We start from the raw sequence: 18,442 nt of genomic DNA, 5'->3' as shown, positions 1-18,442 counted from the left end.
TCTTTTACAAACATTCCTATTTTTTCTTTTTAACAAAACTAATATATAAACTTTTATATTTTTTTCAACACGTTTCGTCGTTTCACGCAAAAACCTCATTCTACGGAGATTAATAAAGAGTAAAAAAATATCATCCTTGCCTGTAGGAGAAAGTTCAACCTGTGCAAAACAAACACCACTAATAATAAAACCTATTTTAAGGAAAAGAGTTATTGTTTCATCCAAAATTTATAGATTTTTTTTAATGAAAATTTCACCGATAATTAGTATAGAAATCAAATTAAACACGATTGGAATGATAATTAGAATCTTTATAACACCTTTATAATTACAAAAGTCACTTGAGTAGTGTTCTTGGGTGTGTCTCAGATACAATATAAAGACTTTCCATTCTTCATCCAGTTTCAGTCTATTCAACATATTATTTGTTATATTTTCCAAGGTTAATACATTTGTTCCTTTTGTCGCGTATACCCTACGTTCATTTCAACTGTTTGTTGGTTTATAATCCTGGTGAAACACTTCTACTGAGGTGAGTAAATAAATAATTATATGATTAAAAAAGCCCATCAGGAATCTCTTCTAAGAATAATTATTTTTTATAAAAAAATTTTTCTACAATTAATTTGATGTTTATCTAATCAACAAATATGTTTTCTGTTGTTTTTTTGTTATAATTTTTAAATTTATTTTTCCCGTTAAAAATTATACAGTAATTTATACTTTAATTATAAGTTTTTGTAAATAAATGCAATGTCTTCGAACTTCATCGGATTATTGCCCAGTATAAATCAATATAAAATGTAAGTTTATATTAAAAAAAATAAATGGAATATTCTATATCGGGTATACGATAGAAAAAATGTGCAAACGACGACCTCTTTCTTGATGAAATGTGATGCATTTAAACGCAATTTCCAATCACGTGTGGTAAAAATTAAAGAGGTAAAACAAGAGATCCACATGCATCACGTCATAGTCCATTGGACCCTGTTGGCCGCTGTATACCTGAAACAGCACGCAAAGCTTATCCGGCTGCTGTACTCCACTGAATTAAATAGAATTTTTTGTCGGCTTATTCGGCATATCATTTTTTTTTTATTATTTTTATTGGTTCATAAGAAAAACAGTTCTCGCTAATTAAACGCAGCAAAACGTCAAGCATCTGAGAAGCATTTTGAATTCGCATCACACACCGATCTTGTTTTGATCATTTTTAACTTAATTTCTGAACTTCGAAACTAGAATTTTAATAATTTATTCATTTGGCTTTTCTAACAATCGTAAATTTAATTTGAAATTTTCTTTTTGTTTAAAAATAATTGTCATTTATATAATTATATATAGGCTTTAACTCGTATTGAATAATATAAACTATTGCAAAATAAAATGTGAATAACATAATTTACAGTGGCTATTAAATAAAATTAATATTTGGGATTAAAATTTCGGATTAAAACTTAGTTCGAAACGAAAAAAAAAATCCTATATTTAATTGCAGTTTCCGAAGAAAATTTATCTATTGTTATCTCTTAGACCCATTTCAAGAACTATAATTATGTGAATATAATTACCAATTGTTAATGATAATTCATCACGCAAAATACTTTTTTACCTGTAGATTTGAAAGAACGAGAGGAAAATTTTCCTTGTTGTATATGGTGAATACGTGCAATTCTGGTGTTATAATCTTAATCGTAACTTTTTGTAAGCGTGCAAAGTTAAAAAAAAAAGTAAAAATTTAGGAGTATGCGAGTGCCATGCGAAGTTGTTTTTGAAAGAAGATTAATGTAAAGAAAGCTATTCTCGAAGGGGGAACCGAACAGAAAAAAAAAAGTCTTCGTTTAATTAGCCTAGATAAGTTATTGTTGTGTTTATCCATTATAGGCTTCTTAGCTTGTTTAATTTGGCCCAAGTACCGATGAAAAATTCAAACCAATTAACTTACTTTATATGGAAAGCAGAAAGAATGGGTAAAAGAAACTGGAAGATAATTGCATCGAAAGCAGAAAATATTTCGATAGAAGTAAACCTTCTTTAATTAACCAAAGATTTCGAATTTAATTTTTTAATTTAATATAAATTTTAATTTAAAAAGCTTATCAGCTATCATTATTTCTTTATGAACTTTAAATAGATTACTACAATGAGTCAATACATCTTATAATTCAATTTTATTTTCTGTGGTTTGAAATAATGATGAAAAAAAAATTATTTTTATCGTAATAAATATAAATTTTAAACATTATATTTATAACCTTTTGGAATTAATTTTTTTATTATTATTATTATTTCTGGAGCATTTTCTATTTTACAATATTTTATCTTAAAAAAATAAATTTATCCAATATCTAAAAAATCTTTTAACGAACATGATTCCGTATTGTGATTAAATCTAATCTTATTGGGTAATCTTTTCTTAAAGAAATATATCATTATAACGATATTAACATAATAAATTATGCGTAGATTTCATACAACAATTAACAATTCACATTAAATATAGTCTACAGTATAAATATTTTCGTTTTATGGTCATAAAACTTAATTTCAATGAAATACTAAACGGTGAAAATTATTTATATTACAGTTAAGATAAATTGTAAATATACCTATTTTAAATTTAATGTAGTACTGTACTATTAAAAATAATTTTAAAATGATCGAATAAATAAATAAATTTTAAAACAAAGTAGCAATTCCTATTCAAGCATTGAAAATTTCAAAATATATAAATTTTACATAATGTTAGTGTTTTAAAAGCCATTTCTAAACTTTGAGAAATAATCTATTTAGTAATGATTAATGATTAAACCAGTTTCAACCATCAATGATTAATGTTAGTGTTTCAATCACAAGATGGAGACACTAGTTCTTTTACAAACATTCCTATTTTTTCTTTTTAACAAAACTAATATATAAACTTTTATATTTTTTTCAACACGTTTCGTCGTTTCACGCAAAAACCTCATTCTACGGAGATTAATAAAGAGTAAAAAAATATCATCCTTGCCTGTAGGAGAAAGTTCAACCTGTGCAAAACAAACACCACTAATAATAAAACCTATTTTAAGGAAAAGAGTTATTGTTTCATCCAAAATTTATAGATTTTTTTTAATGAAAATTTCACCGATAATTAGTATAGAAATCAAATTAAACACGATTGGAATGATAATTAGAATCTTTATAACACCTTTATAATTACAAAAGTCACTTGAGTAGTGTTCTTGGGTGTGTCTCAGATACAATATAAAGACTTTCCATTCTTCATCCAGTTTCAGTCTATTCAACATATTATTTGTTATATTTTCCAAGGTTAATACATTTGTTCCTTTTGTCGCGTATACCCTACGTTCATTTCAACTGTTTGTTGGTTTATAATCCTGGTGAAACACTTCTACTGAGGTGAGTAAATAAATAATTATATGATTAAAAAAGCCCATCAGGAATCTCTTCTAAGAATAATTATTTTTTATAAAAATATTTTTCTACAATTAATTTGATGTTTATCTAATCAACAAATATGTTTTCTGTTGTTTTTTTGTTATAATTTTTAAATTTATTTTTCCCGTTAAAAATTATACAGTAATTTATACTTTAATTATAAGTTTTTGTAAATAAATGCAATGTCTTCGAACTTCATCGGATTATTGCCCAGTATAAATCAATATAAAATGTAAGTTTATATTAAAAAAAATAAATGGAATATTCTATATCGGGTATACGATAGAAAAAATGTGCAAACGACGACCTCTTTCTTGATGAAATGTGATGCATTTAAACGCAATTTCCAATCACGTGTGGTAAAAATTAAAGAGGTAAAACAAGAGATCCACATGCATCACGTCATAGTCCATTGGACCCTGTTGGCCGCTGTATACCTGAAACAGCACGCAAAGCTTATCCGGCTGCTGTACTCCACTGAATTAAATAGAATTTTTTGTCGGCTTATTCGGCATATCAGTTTTTTTTTTTATTATTTTTATTGGTTCATAAGAAAAACAGTTCTCGCTAATTAAACGCAGCAAAACGTCAAGCATCTGAGAAGCATTTTGAATTCGCATCACACACCGATCTTGTTTTGATCATTTTTAACTTAATTTCTGAACTTCGAAACTAGAATTTTAATAATTTATTCATTTGGCTTTTCTAACAATCGTAAATTTAATTTGAAATTTTCTTTTTGTTTAAAAATAATTGTCATTTATATAATTATATATAGGCTTTAACTCGTATTGAATAATATAAACTATTGCAAAATAAAATGTGAATAACATAATTTACAGTGGCTATTAAATAAAATTAATATTTGGGATTAAAATTTCGGATTAAAACTTAGTTCGAAACGAAAAAAAAAATCCTATATTTAATTGCAGTTTCCGAAGAAAATTTATCTATTGTTATCTCTTAGACCCATTTCAAGAACTATAATTATGTGAATATAATTACCAATTGTTAATGATAATTCATCACGCAAAATACTTTTTTACCTGTAGATTTGAAAGAACGAGAGGAAAATTTTCCTTGTTGTATATGGTGAATACGTGCAATTCTGGTGTTATAATCTTAAAATTACGATTAGATTATAAGATATTTTTAAATAAGGTCGTTAATAAAACCAAAATTTATAAGAAATTTTGAAAACGTTCGTCGAAAAAGAAATTTATTGAAATTATGATGATTTATGTCAAATAAAAATTTAATACATTTTTCCTAATATGATATCACTTGATTACGGTCGCATATAATAAATCAACATAGGATTGATAAAGCAATTAATTTGCATTTCTATCAATGGAAACGTCTTTACTAAATATGCCACCTGTTTGATAGCCGATAGATATTCTTACATAGAAAATAAGGAAGATATACAAGTGAAGAAATTATAGGGTGTAAAAGAGTTTTGACAGAAAATTACAACGCTCCAATGTAACATCTGTTCGGATAATGTGACGTCATAATCTCTTTAGGACATTTGGCACTCGTTTCATTTTTATATTGACCTTTCGCAGGCAAGTAAATCAAACGACTCGTTTGACTAGTTTCTATTAAAAAAAAAAAGGTACTTAGTATAACGCCGATCTTATTTAAAAATATCAAGTTATTAAATTAATAATCAGGAAGGCTAATGTTTCATGATTAATGACGAAAAATCATGCTCGGTTTCAAAATATTTTTTTATACTAATTTTCATCCGTAACAAATTTTTGGAAGGAAATTATAGGCAGATGTTTGTTCTTATAATCTCTCAATGTAATAGTCAAATATTTAACTCAAGATATTATGTCTTAATTTGTATATATTTCATCTAATTCAAACTTTGACATTTCCGTAATACGAAAATTTTATATGATTATGTAAATTAACATTATTAAAAAAAATAATAATTATATAGAGGTAATATATGGGGAAGAAGAGGAAATTGGTCATCACACTATCGAGTTAGGTTAAGGAACGCCTATACTGTCATTCTGTTACCTATCTCGGGTACAAAATATACGCGTTGAAAGGAAGTTTCTCGTATTTTACCTTCGAGTTAATTACCTCCTTGCGGCACGAAGGAAACACTCCGCCAATTACGTGTGAGAGACAGAGCCGAGGAATGGGTAGGGCCGGTGTGAACCGTCAATATAGCGTGTTGGTGGGATACCAAGGTCAGGTGTTGTATACGCAGCATCCTAGCTGCTGCTGTTGCTTGTACAACTTTAATTAGAGTTGGTTGTATTTAAGTATTCTCATCACGTATCTTACACGACACAACGGATACCAGTGACATTAGCCTTGAAGCAGACTATGATAGAGGAATAGGTTTTTTTTTACCCCGTATATCTTGCTTCCATGCAATTTGGACAGTCGCCATTCGACGTCGGATTCCCACACCAGAAGAAGAAAAAAAATAAACTAGAGAAAAGATACATAAAGTAGCATTATACAACTGTAGGATGGAATAATAAATATAAGTACGTATAGCTTAATCGGACCGATGCGAAATACTAAAGAAGATTTATATTACTTAATATGGAATACAATGCAGTAACCGTATAGCATTTAATGGATCATTAACTCTTTCGGCATACCTTGAATTATAACGATGAATCCTTGTTTAAATGTTCTAATTTTTAATCTTTAATTCTTTTAGTGTTTAAGATCGAAGAGATCAAACGTCCGAAATGTAATTGATCTAGACGATTTTAAAATGGCCTACATTACACTTGTCAATTTTTATAATTGTTATTATAAAAGGAGAAAAGAGAAGAGGTTATCTTTAAAGTATATCGTTAATGTATGAACTATTTTATTCTATAATCATGATATAAATATCAATAAGTCATTAATAAAAATATCCGGATGAAAATGTTTTTCTTTAATATTATGCAGTCTGCATCCGAATACTTTTAAACATAAACTACTTTTTTAAATATTATTTTAGTAAATAATGACTGGAGTTTGCTACAGGCTATTATGTTTATATTAGTTGATGAAATCTTAATTAGTTATACTAGTTTGCCACAGATCTTACTGTTAACAGTGCCTGATAACCGTTAGATCCTAATAATCTGTCAACAAGATCAAATCAAGTAGAAATGCACAAGTTACTTTAATTGTCAATTTTTTCCCTTTTCTACTTTTTTCTATTACATCACTTGAATCGAATGCAGGTTTATTATTAAGTTAACTTGATATAAAGTATTATGAAATTACCATAAATTAAATTACATAATAAAATTTTAATGCTATTTAATGAAGTTTATATTTTTCTCATTTCTTATTTATTTAAAAATAGATTATTAGAATGAAATTACTAAATATGAGATTACGATGATTCGCAATTTATTAAAGAAACACGTCCTTATACATGTTTTATTCAATATAATTATTTTTCACATAAAAATAGAATTAAAATGTATCCAGGTGTTACTATAGTTTTCTAACATCTGCCCATAAAAAGGTTGTGATTTATCATCATCTGCCAATCGTCTAGTATTGACCTCAAATAGTCCAAGAAGGCCGATTAAGCCCTCCAGTCTTGAAACGTAATTAACTCGAAGATACGAACAAGTGTTTGGTTAAGTTAAAAGTTGTTTGAATCGATGACAGCTCTAAAATTGATCGGACTCTACATCTATAGTTTATGTATGAATTTTCAAAATTATATGGACCTTTAAAGTTACAAAAATCTAAGATAAAAGATAATCTTTTGTTTAAGAAAAAAAAATTAGAGTTTAGACTATACAATATATAAAATAAATTCACTTAAAATTACATAAGTAACTTAATAATTTTATAGTATGGATTTTGAAAATAATTTTATAGACTATTAACTAGATAAAACACTATGATAGTATGAATTGTATACATTGTTGTATAGTTGTAAAACTATAAGCTATGAAATGATTAATTATACTAATTACTTTTTAAAGGATTAAAATTATGTTTCAAATATGATTTCTGGTTAAAGAAAATTGTCGTTAATATTAAGAAGTTTTTATGCAAATGACTAATTATATTCTATTGACTTAAGGAAACATCAAACTTTCTATAAAGTTTCCTTAATTCAGATATGCTTAATACTTTCTTCCTCTTTTTTGTACGTGAAATTTATTTTAAATTATTATAATGAATATTTAGATTATAATATTATTGATTTGATGAATGCTTCATATATAAACTATTTTCGATTTAGAAAATTAACAAGAAAATTTATATAATAGTTATAAAAGCATAGTAAGTACTGTACTGTACAATAAAAGTTTTAATTATTAGATTTGATACGTGGCGCAATGCCAAAAGTTATTGAGAAATAAAAGACTTATATGAATGTGATCACGAATATTCTATAATATTATATTATTGGTTCTTTTCCGCTATGATATAGGCTATATTATATAAGCCTATATCATAGTGGAAATTTAATATGAGATAGAACAAATGAAATGAGTTTTAATATTGTTTATATTGTTGGAAGATATATATATTTTTTTTCTTGAAAAACTTCCTAAATTAATGATATTGAAGTAGGCCTAATTATATAATAGTTATTTAATATCGATTCTCAGTAGTCAATAATTAGAAATTGTCTTTCTTTGATGCGAGAAGCTATTGTACTATACTTATAATAATATAAAAGGCCCTATTTTATTTATATTTTTACTAAACAAATATGTCTCTCTCAGTATTGGATCTTTGAAATTAATGCTAAAAGCAAAGCAAATAGTCTATTCAATACCTGAACTTTGTCAATGAAATTTTACGCACGATCTGAAGATTTTCGCAATCAATGAAGAATAAAATAAAATTTATTCAGTTACTTAAATTTATAAACTTTAATAATATAGATTTATGATTTAATTCTAGACTTATAAATTTAAAATAATATTTAAATAACTATATAATAAAATGTTAAAAATTAGTTCAATAGAACTAAAAATTTTAAATAGCCCTAATGCTTGGAAATATTTTTGTAATTAGTAATCTTATCAATAATTAAAATAATAGTTCATAATAAAGATAAGATTTTGAATTTAAAATTAAAAAAAAAAATGTATAAATAATTCTAATTAACTGTAAAAATAATGAATTCAAATTTAGGTCTGAACTGTTTATGAATTTTATTTTCCAGTATTTGATATGTGCCGATTATATTTCTTTGATATTTACAGTTCGAAAGCCTAGAAATATATCTTCAGGTTAATTTGATTGTTCTTTTAATCATTCACGAAACAGTTATCAATAATAAACCTAATTTTAAACTAAAAATAATATCTCTATCTTAACCATATTAATAACTATTTTCTTATTTGATTATGTTAATATATTGGTAATATTTAAAATTAAAAAGTTTACAGATTAACTTTATCATATAGGCCTATATGTAGGTCAAAGATTTAAACACAACCTTATCTTAATAATCTTTGTTAAATTATGTCAAGTTTTAAATTTTATAAAAGCCAAAAAGCTAATAAAAGACTATTTTTCATTACATTAAAAAATTAAAATGTTATTTATTTATTTATTTATTTATTAAACGAGTGTTATTTAATTAATTCTATCATGAATTCTATAAGTTGAAAATCGAAATAAATTTCTATAAATTAAACCAATTTATACAAATTTATTGAAATATGTTAACTATTTAATTTAAATATAAATAGTTTTTTTAAACATAGTTTCGTAACAGGAAAAATTTTTTAAATCAAAAGATAATAATATCCATAATTGCTGGATGACTTTTAATAAGATAAGAAGTAGAAGAAAAATGCTTACAATCTATTATGCAATTTAGATAAAATTTATTCATTAGACTGTCTAATATCTGTTAAATAACTAACATAACATCATTATTTACTGTTATAGAATAAATTAAATAAGCTTGAAATGTTTAATAAAGGTAAAAAGTAGAAAAATACTTAGGTATATCTATAACACTTCTAGTATTTGTAGAATGATTACATAATACCTAACAATACTAATCTTCTAGTCGACAATAGCTTGTTTTTCAAGTTAGTTATAATAATTATTTATAAATATTATATACAAAAACAATGATAAGGGCACTTATTGATGGGTTTGTTTGTACTATACAGCTTTAAATATTCTATATTTTATGTTATACAAAATTAATCTTAAATGCTTCCCACGGCTCTTCTATTCTATTAAGAGTCGTGTGGAATTGCCTCTAAGATACTAAAGAAATTCAAAATCGTGTTTAATTATTTACGGTTTAAAGGCATTTTAAAATAAATAATTTTAGTTATACCAATCTATATTCCGCAGCAGTAAACCTATCTTAACAAGTATAACCCGCAGCGATAAGTTGACAAATAGGTCCACTTTATAAAGTTGTTGATCTATGACGTTATATTAGCTTCCAGTTTAAAGAAAATATTAGAACGTATTTCTAATATTAGACTATTGAAAAAAATCGAAGGCTGTTACAAATACAATGTAAATGAGATTTATTCTGTAGACCTACTTTCGACGCCAACTATAGTCCGATAGCGCAAGGTTAATTTCTATCCAACGTGACATTGCAGTTCTATTGGTATGCTGGTAGAATAACTGTGCAGTTTTTTGGTCTATTACTTCCGGTTAAATTAACATTTCCGGTAGAAGTCCGCGCTTCCGCTTTTCAAAAATATCACCAATTAGAAAAAATAATAATCTTAATCCTTTAAATATTGGATTCAAAACTTACTTTTTTGAATTGAAAGTCGAGATTTATTGTATTGTACTGTACAGTACATTTATAATAATTAATTTTTCTGATCGTTTTAACTAATACATTTTTATTAAGTTTTTAAATCTTTTATATATTTATCGTAAAATCTGTATTATAAATAAGTATTGTATGATCCAAGATAAAACGGAAACTGTTACGGATGCACATCAGTTAATAATAAGATTCAAAATACTTTGCACATACACTTTGGAATAGGTATCTGAGCTTATCTATAACCAATAAATGAGCTGAATATGATAAATAATCAATTTTATGTCATGTTAAAATGAAAAATATAAGAAAAAAAAAAAACAAGTTTTATGGGTTTTTTCCGATAAGAATACGAATGTTAAAACGTCTTGAGGCTGTCTAAATAACAAGGAATAGGACCTATCAAACAAAGTTTCTTCTACTCACTCAAACTATAAGCTTTTATATGGTTTCTGTTTTCTAAACACGTGCGTCTGACCTCTCTCGTTCCTGATTGGTCTGACCCGATATATATGGATGTGTTTAGCGCGGAATTTTAATTAGTTTTAAATATCGATCAAGAATAAATTGACCAGTTGCCTTATATGAAATACTAGATTGCATGTCATTAATAGCGAGGAAGAGATACGGGATTAGATTTTCAGCTTCCAACATACGCAGTATGTTACCAGAATTAAACAATGTAAGTGAAAATAACTCAATTATTCATTTTTCCTAAATCGAACAAAATTCCATATTCTTTAAAATGTCTTTTATGGAAACTAAATGTATTTTTTTCCCCCTTTTCTCTTATTTTATTTTTCTCTTTTTATAAAATTCCTAGAAATGGGTGGCTTTTATTTTAGCTTCAATAGAATAATTTATGGATCGAGGAATAACACGTTACTTACTTATATTTTTCGAGGAAATTGCATGAATATTTAAATTCGTTATAAAGAAATGTCTAAATTTTTCTTGTAAAGAAAATTGATCGAAAGTTTTAACTATAATTTATTAACGTTTTATAGACTCGTTATAAATCTTTATAGGTAAAAACTCTTATTCGTTTAACAGATTATAATTTGCGCATGTTCATTTTTTCCCCCTTCTCTTTATCATTTTTCTGCTATTAAAACGGAATTTGTTTAACAAAAATATAGATTATCACTTTACCATAATACCTAAATATAATAAAACCAATTGCAGAATCAAGAACGATCAGGAACTCAAACATAGACTAAAAGGTGAGCGGATGTAATTTTTTTTTTTCATGATTGCTAATTCTGTTGGCCTAAAATATATACTGGTAGCTTACAAAAAAAGTGGAAAATCTTATTATTTTAATCCCACTCGGGTACATTTATTATAGGCGTAATGTCTTGATTAATTAATGGATCGATAACAAAACTTTAAAATCTCATATACAGTATTAAAAAAATAGAATGTTGGAAAATTATCTAGTGATATAAATTAAACTTGAAATAGAAAAATAACATTTCGAACATTTCGCGAACAAAACAAATAGTTTTCTACTATAATGAGATGACTATTAGTGGGCGGTAAAACTTTTAAAGTTGCATACTAAACGAATACTTAAGCTAAGTAACCATGCACTTAAATCTCATTAACTTACTAATAGAAAATTGTCTGCTAATTTTTTTTTCTTTTTATTTCTAATTAACGACAAGAAAAAAAATTTTTTAATATTTATCAAAGTAAAATAAAAATAATAAGCGGATTTTAAATAATTTACTTTTTAAAGAGAGAAATTGATTAAGATAATATTATGAGTACGTACATTATAGTGATAATTAAATTTTACAAACCTTAATTACACTGGGCTACCAAAAATTCCTCTTTTGTTCGAGAATTTTTCGTATAACTTTCTAAAGAGATAATCGTTAAATTACTGATTGAAATCTATTTTGAATTTATTATCCGGAAAAAATTGATTAAAAAAGTTATTTGGTTTTTGTTAAATTAACGTTATATAAATCATTTCTTGATGATAAAAATAACGTTATAATTAATATAATTTTTAATCTCTGAATATGATACAATATTTAAACTTTAATTAAATGAAGGTTAATGTGTTGAGCATTGAGAAAGATGAAAATCTAGTTTACAAGATCGAAAACCAAAATATTGATTAAGCTTATCACTATTGGATCATCATATAGGCTATTCTATAACCCTCGACTACCTTTGATGATCGAATATTAATCAATACACCATCCTACAAGTATATAAAATAAAATTTATTAAGTGATAATATAAGGGGTTTATCTATGAAATAATTAAATTAAAATAAAGATTTCATAATTTTAATTCAATTATGTGTCTTAACAGAGTTTCGAAATGTTTAAATAAATTAAAAATTAATAAGAAAAACTAATTATTTACTATATAAAACTCTAGTAATTAATATTTTTATAATAAATAACTTTTCTTAAAAATCTATTTATTTATTATATAATATTTAGAGAGAGCAAAGAAGTAAAATATATAAAAAAAGTTAATTGTTTCTTCTATGGCTATTAATAATTTTTAGTAATTCGCAATCAAACTAAGTTATAGTAGGATTGGAATAAAATGACAAATTGGTATCGCTAAAGGAAATAGAAATGTTTAAGATAAGATCGCTTATTGTTAAAACAAGTTAAGGCGAATTAAATATGATGGATTCGGATCCATCTCGACACAAGAGACTCGGATGATTGAATGAAAACATTGGCTTCAAATGATGTCATAATTGTATTGGCTTAGCTATAATTTTATTCGATATGATGTAATGAAATTCGATGAAATTTCATCAATAAATTGAGATTTTAGTCAATTTTTCTAAATAGCTTGATAAAAATAATATGTCTTACTTTATTCATTTTTAAGTAAAAAGTTCTTATAAATTATTTTATTGGAATTTTTATAATATACATTTTTTTTTTATTAAAAAATAATTATAATAATAAATAGTGAATATTAAGTCATGTTTTAAAATGCATTGAATTTATAACAATTTTATAATAAACTCTGCGTATTAATTTTATTATTATTTCTTGAAATTATAAAATAATTAATACTATATTATTTTAATGCCACTTGATATGTCAGTTCTGATTGCAATCTAAACATTTAAATTTATGCATGTAAGTGTTATTATACAATAATATTTACTAAAATATACTACGATCTACTTATTAATTTCTATTAAATTAGAAGTTATTTTAAAAAAAATCTTAATAATAAACATTAAGGTGAATTAATGAAAATATGCAGAACATATAATGGCTTTATAGGTTAATTTATCATCAAAACAGAAAAAGTTGGACCTAAATTAGAATCATGTTATTTAAATCAAACTTTTTTCGTTTTATTCGTTATTTTGTTTGAGTTAATAGTTTAAATTTAACCTTATCATTTATATACTGTATACCTATAAAAGCTCTTCTATATTACCTTTATTTTTTTATTTATTAACATAAAAATAAATATAACATAGCCTATATAGCCTATATATATACGATTAATATCTCATATAAATTATACAAACAATATAAGTAGGATATATCTTATAGTATACCTATAGGGCTATATTTTATTTATTTTTGTTTTCAATTGGCACTTCAACTGATTAATCAGTCTTCGAATCGGAAAAATTATATTTCGTATCGTTTATTGATAAGCATATACATACTTATATATAGGCCTATATATTTTTAAATAAAATTAAATTATAGGCCTATTATTTATTAATTTTAACTATTATAAACGTAATATTTTAATATATAGTATTAATGTTGCTTTAATATTATCTTTCCTTATTTNACAATGTAGAGAATTTCTCTTTATAAAAGGTAAAAAAAATAAATATATTTTTCTATATTTAATTAATAAATTTCGGCTTTATTAGAATTTCTTTAAATCATTCGGAAAATGATAATTTTCATGTATATAAAAATATATTAAAAAATATTAAATACTGAATAAATTTTTAACTCGATATTTATCTCTTAAAAATCATTAATAATCTATATTTTTAAAAGAATTTTTTTTTTCGTTGATTTTTATTTTTTCTTTTCTAAGAAACGACTATGCAAAGTTGTTTTTGTTTGTGCATCAATTATTCATTTATTTTCTTATTCGGTTAGCGAAATAACTTTTTTACATTGATTGAAATCGCTACTTCATTCAGAATTGATGGGAATCTTTCAACAATTATTTATCTTGTATACATGTCTAGTCTACTGCTTTTATTATAAAAATTTGATGTAAAAAGTGTTTTTCTCAATTTAACCTTTCTTTTTGAAAATTTGAATTATTTTCTGATGCAAATGTTATATAGGCCTATTTTTAAATTAGCTTAGATTAAATTTTTATAATAATTTATTTAATAGATTTTTAAATATTCGAAAATATCTTAAATCAAGATTTAAATTGGTGTAAGCAAATTAATGCTCTAGTTTTCATTTATATTATTCTACCTGGCTTAATATATATGGACATTAAGAGTAAATTTATTTTGTTATTTATAATGGGATTACATTCCAATGAACTTATTTATTAGTAAAACGCAAGAGTCGACGGCCCACGTGTAATTCCGGTAGTTTTATCCATTTTTAGTAAAAGCATAAGACTGAAGTAAATGTAGGATCGAAAGTTAGGAATAGACGAACTTATATAAATATGTCCCTGAAGGATTGCGTGCACGTCATCCACAACAAAATTTATTTGTCAAGTTTTTGTGACAATTTCTCAAATAACGATGTTTAACATGACGCTCGCTAGCGAAGTATTTAAAAGTCGATGGTGTAAATCGGAGAGTAACCCTACGATGGATGCATGTTAATTCCTTACTGACTATTGCCTTGTTGCTAATTATTCTACATGCAGGTATCAAGGACGTTGATCGGGACAACGCCCTGAGTAAGCCTGCAGAAAGAGACGCAGGAACGAGTGGGGGTCGGAGAAGGAAGAAGGGGCTAAATCACAGCAAAGCGAATAACCTGTTCCTGAACCAAACAAATCGAACAAAAGAAGTATATATTGGATATTCGACCGGGGAGGGTCGTCCTTGGTGCCCGTTAGCCCCCACCCCTCGGTACGATAGTTTTTACACGCGTTCATTAGTGCGTTTCGAACCTTTGTCAGTCCATCCCACCTCCTTCTTTTCAATGTCTAGCTAGGAAGTTACCTTCTAAGCTACAGGGCTGACATCTCTATTGTCCCAACTAGTCGTTGCGGTCTCGTGATTTGTTCTAACTCTTGTGGAAACCAGTGCTTTTAATTAAGTCCAAGTTTTTATTCTTTTTTTCTCTTCTCTGTTGGGCCAATTAATATCTGGTAACCTTCTTTCTCAAAAGAGTGTCTAGTTCTTGCTCGCTCGAAGAATAATACTTCCCGTACTTTCGAGTTTTTTGATTACTAGGAAGACATAGTTCTGGTGAATTTGTTGATTTATTTTATCCGTTAGACTAAGTGATTTTAATTTTATTAGAAGGATTTTAATTCCGAATTTCGTGCAAATATTAATTTAATAAATTTTACTTTTGACTGTATATATTCACTAATTTCGATTATATTTTAAAAGAAAAGTTAAAATAGTTCTCGAATTAAAAACATCCTAAAAAATAGGGAATTTCCCTCCAGGTTTCACATTATATTAATGTCAAATGTTGTTAAATAGAAAACTTAATACTTGTTGATGTGACATTTCCTTTTTTTAATGATATTTTCATTCAGGTAAACCATTCAAACAGTGTTAAACTTGATAAACTTGGCGAGAATTTACGTATTTGATTGACTATCACCCGAGGGTCTTATTGACCTTATGATAACTTATCACTGACAAAGCTATAGAAAAGTTAAATGATTGTTTGAATAATATTTAATTTTATATCCTTTAAACGAATTTAATTATAATGAAACTATACATTATAGTTATGTAATACAAAATAAAAATTATTTTAATACAATATTTTAAATTATTGAATAAATAACAAAAATGATATGGCTTAAAACTATAAGCTTTATTCAAGTATGCAATTGTAATAAAGTAAAATAATTTTTATTTGATTATTTTTATAATTATTATTCATTCGAATATTAAAATTACGTTTCAAATATAAGCGTATAATAAGTTATATTTATATTAAAATATATGTGTCTATTTTTATATTCAAAGCAAGTATAAACTGTCAATCACATCAATCGTCTTTTCATTTTAGAAGGCAAACTATTAAATCGTTGAGCAGCGTTAAGAATTATAATTGACTTTCTGAAGAGTCTGTCACATTCTATTAACTGAAGATATAATTTAAGACGAGAAGAAAAACCTTCTTCCATTTGTCAACAAGACTACATACATCAAGCAAAACTGTCGTTGGGTGCACTTGGGTCACTTCCTATGTTCAACCTCCCCACGATGCAACATTTGTCACATTCTGTATTTTGTACCCATAAATCAACCTTGTACTTTTCAACTACTCTATTTTTTTTTTATTTATTTCTTCGTTTCGTTTTATTTTTTCGGTTATTTTACAAGTTTTATTTATTTATTTTTTGTTTGTGAGCATAAATTTTAGTTTATGCTCACAAACATAAGTATACTTTGTATATATATATATATTTTTTTACCAAATAAATTAATCACATTTCATAACTTTTTAGCCACTATTAAACTATATTTAATTTTTGATTGCTTAAAAAATTTTTAAGGGTATTATCTGTCGATTCAAATAAATGATTGGTGACAAGTTTCGTGCAAACGTGACTCTTTGATTTAGGCTACATGCTTCATTAGAGAACATTTAATTAAGATGTATTTAACTTGATAAATGATATTCCAATATAATGAGTTAATTTCTTTGATATTGATATATCTTATATTAAATCTTTCCATTTTCAAACGTTCCTTTAGAATTTCTCTATATAAAAATATTTATCGAATTTTTTTAGATACAGCACGACTTTTAATAAGGTCTATCTGTTGACTTAAATTAAAAGATACTTTTCTTTTAAATAATCTATTGTTTTGAATACTATTTTAAAAAATTATTATAACAAAAAAAATTAGGCCTACGTTTTTTAACTGTTTGTTAGTGCTTATTAAATATCATTCAAACTTAGTTAAAATAATGAAAAGACTTTAATGAATTGAAGTCTATATATTAAATAAAATGTTAAATGTTCTGATTTTATTAAATACGAAATTATGAATATTGCATGTAATATATTTTGCTTAATAGAAAAGCATGCTGTACAGTACATAATATCAAATATAAGCCTATTCCAATCTAAATTTATGACAAGTTTATTTATAGAATTATTAATAATTAGAAAATTTGTTCGTGATTAAATTTTGATTAATTTTCACTAAATGAAAATAAAAATCGGAAGAAACGTAGCAAAGGTTATGAACTTAATAAATTTAAATCTGTTATAACATTTGAGGGCATAGTTACTTCCTGTAGGTCTATATATATTATGTGTAAATATTATATCTATTATAACTCAAACTATTTTAAATTTATAACTTAATATAAATTTAAAAAGTTTATTGTTGGATATAAATTCAATTTATTTTGTTATTATTATTATTTAGTATTATATATATATATATGTTTTTTTTTTTAATAATGGAAAGTTATATAAACATTCGAATAGCCCTAATATAGACATATAGATCATATTCTATTTATATAACTTATGTAGGTTGCAGTATTGTATATATTACATGTTACAAATGTTTCATAAAAATTAATAAACATCAGGGAAACATTAGAAATATACAAAGTTTTTTTAAAAAATTTTAAAGTAATGTAGACTATAAGTATTTTATTTAATTCATCATTAAAATCATTACTTGATTATTAATATAACGTTAATACCATTTTTATAATTAATTTAATTATATTCATTTCATAAACGTTCACGAAATTATTTTTTAAATTAACTACAAAATTTGTTTAATAATTATTTTTAATAATTTCCATTTATATATTAGGAAAAAAATGTTAAAACTTTTTTTTAATAAGAAATAGTATTTTCAATATAGACTATCTAATTCCTGTGTATTGTATCATTAAAATAATAATAACCATGTACCCTGAGTTCTTTATTGTTGTAATCGCGTTTAGATCTGATAAAAACTCATTGAACTTCATAAGAATGCAAAAAAAACCCAACCTCTTGCAGAAACAATGGTGGATCGCATTGTGCAGTGTTAAGGACAACACGACACCTAACAATAGAATT

General features: G+C 25.3%; 1 protein-coding gene across 4 annotated transcripts in view; it reads left to right on the top strand.

Annotated features, from left to right (window-relative positions):
• LOC111633500 (endothelial transcription factor GATA-2-like) overlaps window positions 1-18,442 on the top strand; it is a 149,306-nt gene that overhangs the window by 85,927 nt on the left and 44,937 nt on the right. Inside the window, exon 1 of one of the 4 annotated variants that reach the window (XM_023378083.1) lies at window positions 11,396-11,433. The exons of the other annotated variants lie outside the window; for them this stretch is intronic. The gene's annotated coding sequence lies outside the window, so the exon portion shown is untranslated. Of the gene's footprint in view, window positions 1-11,395; window positions 11,434-18,442 lie in introns of those variants that run through there. 4 annotated transcript variants of the gene reach the window in all.

This window comes from Centruroides sculpturatus, unplaced genomic scaffold, assembly GCF_000671375.1.
Source record: "Centruroides sculpturatus isolate CEXI.00-Female unplaced genomic scaffold, Cexi_2.0 scaffold421, whole genome shotgun sequence".
NCBI lineage: Eukaryota > Metazoa > Arthropoda > Arachnida > Scorpiones > Buthidae > Centruroides > Centruroides sculpturatus.
This window is presented reverse-complemented; position numbering and strand designations above follow the sequence as displayed.